This window comes from Cricetulus griseus, chromosome 2 (assembly GCF_003668045.3).
Source record: "Cricetulus griseus strain 17A/GY chromosome 2, alternate assembly CriGri-PICRH-1.0, whole genome shotgun sequence".
NCBI classification, from domain to species: Eukaryota; Metazoa; Chordata; class Mammalia; order Rodentia; family Cricetidae; genus Cricetulus; species Cricetulus griseus.
Genome location: NC_048595.1, coordinates 133,763,051 through 133,768,207, shown reverse-complemented (window position 1 = coordinate 133,768,207; position 5,157 = coordinate 133,763,051).

Here is a 5,157-nt window from a genome sequence, read left to right as displayed (position 1 = left end):
ATTATCCATTCCAGCCCAGTTGTGATATGACTCTTGTGTGCCAGTGCCCTGTGCATAATCCCATATCCCCTATGTTCTGGGGTCTGTTGTGGGGCACACACCTTAATCCACATTAGCTTCTTGTTATCCAATTAAGAGACATCATATCTCCATATGAGATACGTACATAAGAGATCCAGAAATAGGATTTTCTGAAATTAGATGCCAGCATTTTGATTCATCATCATATCCCCATGCTTCAAGATGTTGCTCACATAGATGCCAGTATTTAATAGTGATAAGAAAGTTACCCCAAAGACAGGCATTGCTGGTACATGCCTTTCGTCTCATAACTTGTAAGGCAGAGGCAGGAGGATCTCTGTGAGTTCGAGGCCATCCTGGTTTTCAAACCTTCAAAGAGAAACCCAGTCTAAAAAACAAAAAATGTTAATAAAATATAACAAAAAAGGAAGTGACCACAATGAAAATTATATTCATAGCACATATTGGAACAGAATCATTCTCTGTGTATACTTAAAGGTTAATATTTCCACAGGTAGAGATACTCTAAATCAATCCAGGTTATCAATTTTCCATTTGCTTGTTGTTGTGGGTACTATTGCAGTGTAAATGTGGATAAACTCATGTACCAGCCATCCTGAATATAAGGCACATGCCATCCGGAAGATCCTTGATAGGTTTGAGTGTTAATTAATTCATAAGTACATTGCCATTTCGCACACTGGTGTGGTAATTGCAAGTCTTCTCACAACCACTCAACAATGACTCATTGAGAAAGGCTTCATTCTGACTCTGTAGATATCATAAATCTGTTCACTGAAATTCTAGGTTATGCAATACTTATCAATCAATCAGAATCATCAAGTGGCTCAGGTAAGATGCAAGCCCTAGTTTCCAGTGATACAAGCTTCACCTAACAGGTATTTTGCCCTCGCAATTCCCTTGATGAGCAAGTAGGTAGAAGTAGGTGAAGAAAGAAGCATTATGCTATGTGTGACATCTCTGTTATTGGATTTTTCTCCCTAAGCATGGGCTATAGGGGAGAGGTCATTTGTTCCCTTTAGAAATGAAGACCCCAAGTTTTATAAAGGCAGCAGGAGAGAAAGAATCAATATTTGACTATATCACTCTGACTCATAGAATAACACATCATACATGCTATACTAACTACAACTTATTTTCTGAACAGCAAACACAGATGGAGTTGCCCTCTGTGCCCAGTCATGAAACTGTGATTTGTCCATGGGAGAAGGAGAAAGATGGGTTTGCAGGAGCCTCTTCGCTCTATAACAAGAGCCTCCTGTCTGGAGCCATCTAGAACAGAGTTTTGGTTTAGAATACTTCAATTCAAATACATAGAGACGAAGAGGAGAGTCAGTGGCAGAGTAAATAAAAGTGATGGCACAGGAAATGGCCTCTAGACACAACATATAAGGGCACAGAGTCTCTGTTTCAGCCTCAGTGTGCTCATCCATGGCATGGTGTTGACCACAAATGCTTTAGTGGAAATATGTGCTAAACTGTATACCATCTAGTCCAAGTGGAATAATTGTTGTACAATATTGGATACTTACTGAATTTACACCTCAGTTTCCCCTTCTGTAGCATCTTTATAACTTCACCCAATTTTCTGGGGTGCAATGAATTCCCAGGGTATTGTTGAGGGACTGGCATTCAGTAGGCCATGAGTGATAAACCTTGATCTCTCTGAAGAGCTCATTTTCCCTTTTTGTGATGATGACTGCCATGTTCACTGGTCAATGTTATGAACACACACTAGATGGTGATTTCAGAATTATTGCAGTACACACTTAGTTCATTGCTTTACAGGAGAGGGGACTGTGACTATGTTCTTGGATATGCATAGTCCCAATACCCCATTCTGATATTTGCCCAGTACAACCCTTCCCACAAGGGTCTCATATGTTAGCCTTTTCCTGCTAGTACAGTATATACTCAGACAAAATACTGAAGGAGTGCAGTCATATATAACACTTAGATAAACAGCTGACTTGTAGAAAATATTTAAGTAATGTCAGCTGTGTTACTCAGAGGATATGTGACCTTGAAGTTTTCTCTTTTCCTCTCCAGTCCTTCAATGAAGTTTTGGTGGGTTTGACTGTTCTCCACCTGGATGCTCCTTGGAATATCCTTGGGTATTAAGAGAAATTTCAGATCCATGCTCATTTAAATGATGTCATATGGCTTTTGTCATCTGAAATATCTAATGACTCCAGAAAATTCTAACACACAGCCAGGGTTGAAAATCCGCTCATTTTGTGAGATAACAGGAGATATTTGACTGAGCTTAGGGACATCAACTTGAGGCATGCCAGACACATATGCTTCAGAATAATAGGTCCCATCCTGTTGCATATAACCAGCTGAAGCCCAGGTAGTATGCCTTTTATATTTCCCAGAGAGAAGAAGCTAGAAACCCCAATGTTCAGCCAACACAACCCATTCAATTCTAATCTCATGGCACAACTTTCCTATATTGCACTGTTCTCCATTAGAACCATTTGTCTTTTAGACATTTTTCATTCCTTCAGAACTCTATGTAAATGACACAGTAGTTCACCTCATCCTGTCATTTTTCCTTCTCATAGTCATAAACTCTCTATAATCACTTCCTGTGGAGGAGGTGCTTGTGGTCCTGATTGTTTTGTAAAAGCCACTGGCCAAGTTAGTGGAAGGATCACTAGGAAAGAGGAGGATGCCAGGGTATAGAACAGCAGTTCTCAACCTGTGGGTCATGACCCCTTTAGACGATAGCCTAAAATTTGGGTTTTATTGTATGGTTCATAACAATTGCAAAACTACAGTATGACATAGCAACAAAAATAATTTTATTGTTGGGAGTCACCATACTTTAGCCAGTATAATGTGTCCACACATGCACTCTGATTTCATACAATCAAAGATATGGTCACTGGAATCTGGGTAGTGTCAGAAAACTACCCAGTAACTCCTGATAAATGCTGATTAACTATAGTCTATCAAACCTGTAAGGACATAAGGTGTTCTAGTATTTAGTTAGCTTGACTTCACCAACCCCACATATGACAGAGGGCTGATCACCAAAATATACAATGAACTCAAGAAGCTAGCCACCAAAACACCAAACAATGGAATTAAAAAGTGGAGTGCAGAACTAAATAGAGAATTGTCAACAGAGGAATCTAAAATGGCTGAAAGACACTTGAGAAAGTGCTCAACATCCTTAGCCATAGGGAAATGTATCTGTAAACCACTCTGAGATACCATCTTACTCCCATAATAATGGCTAAACTCAAAAAGACCAATGACAATCTATACTGGAGAGGATGTGGAGAAAGAGAAACACTCTTCCATTGCTGGTGGGAGTGCAAACTTGTACAACCACTTTGGAAATCAGTATGGTAGTTTCTCAGGAAAATGGCAATCAGTCTACCTCAAGATCCAGCAATTCCTTTCTTGGGCATATACCCAAAGAACACACATTCATACAGTAAGGACATATGTGCAACCATGTTCATAGCAACATTATTTGTAATAGCCAGAAACTGGAAGCAACCTAGACGCCCCTCAACTTAAGAATGAATAGAGAAAATGTGGTACTTTTACATAATGGAGTACTACTCTGTGGAAAAAAACCAATGGAATCTTTAAATTATCAGGCAAATGGATGGAACTAGAAGAAACCATCCTAAGTGAGGTAACCCAGTCATAAAAGATTAATGAGTACATGGTATGTAGTCACTCATATATGATTTTTTTTGACATGGACCAAAGATCACAGAACAGAGCTTACACATTGAACCATCAGAGCACTTACAGCCCAACACAGCATTACATTACATAGGATAGGCTCCACACATAACAAGGATCTGAGAAAGAAGGAGACAAAGAGTGAGAGTAGGGAAAAGGGTGCAATAGATGGAGTAAAAGACTGGAGTGGTGAGTTGATAGAAAAAAATAGGAATGAATGCCAAGTAAGCTCTCAAATGTATAAGGCATCGAATAAACCTCCGAAACAGTGAATCTCTGTTATCCATATATCATTGTCCATTGAAACAGAATTTGGACTTCTGCTCTCTAAAAATGATGTAATAAGGGATTTATGTTGTGGCAATCCAATGAATGAATACTGATTTAGCATATCAACACTAGAAAATTAATAAATGGGAATATTTATTATGAAGAAAAACCTTAAGAACATACCAAATATTTTATTTTTAGTCGAAGTGCAAGCTTTTATACATTGAGAACTCCTTATATCATTATCAAGCCAGGTTGATAGAGACAATGAGCTATGGAACTCTGGGATCAGAAAAACTAGTCCAGAGACCCCTAAAGCCCAAGACACAATTCACTGACTGTTAATTTCATAGAAATTCACATCTCAGTGGTGTTATTTTACTACACCACCCGAACCATGCTCAAAGAATCACCAGATGCAGGAAATGGCAGAAGGCAGAATGGAACAAATACTGGGTGAAATCTGAGATTTTCACATGGAAATGTTAACGCTCTATACTTCACTTTCGTCGTTTTTACTACACTCAGTAAGTGTTCCCTGTGCGATTGTATGTAATGAGCTGTGCAGTGCGTGCAGCCTTAGTCTGTTTATGGTTCCCAGACTTGCATGTTCCAATCAGGATGGACATTAACTGATGTTTCCGGCAGGGGGTGCTGTATATGGTGAAATGCATGTGATTCAGCCTTAGAAATCAGCATCAGTTGTGGCTGGAGAGCCAGTGATTCTTGCAGAGGCTGTTGAGTGGTTCAGGGCTTTGAGCACAGCTGGGGCATAACATACAGGTCCACAGGAGAGCACTTTCCCAGAGTTACAAGTTCTTCAGACATCACAAAGAGAAAAAACCGGGAATATTACATCTGAATCAGTAAGGTCACACAAGCAGATACTGCTGCCTACTACGGTTTGAAGTTCCATAAGAGGGCTCTTATATGACAAGTCTGAGCCAGGCACCAAGCTGACTGTGGGTGTTTTTTCTATTATCTCCAATGCATGAGAGCAGTTATGTTGCCCATCATTTGGTGAAGGACAAAGAAGGGGCAGGAGTGATGGGTCAGAGCTAATGCCTGTGAATTGATCCCACCACAGCGTGCGCCGGAAGCTGAGAAGTGCAGAACACTTGCCAATTAATTAGGTTC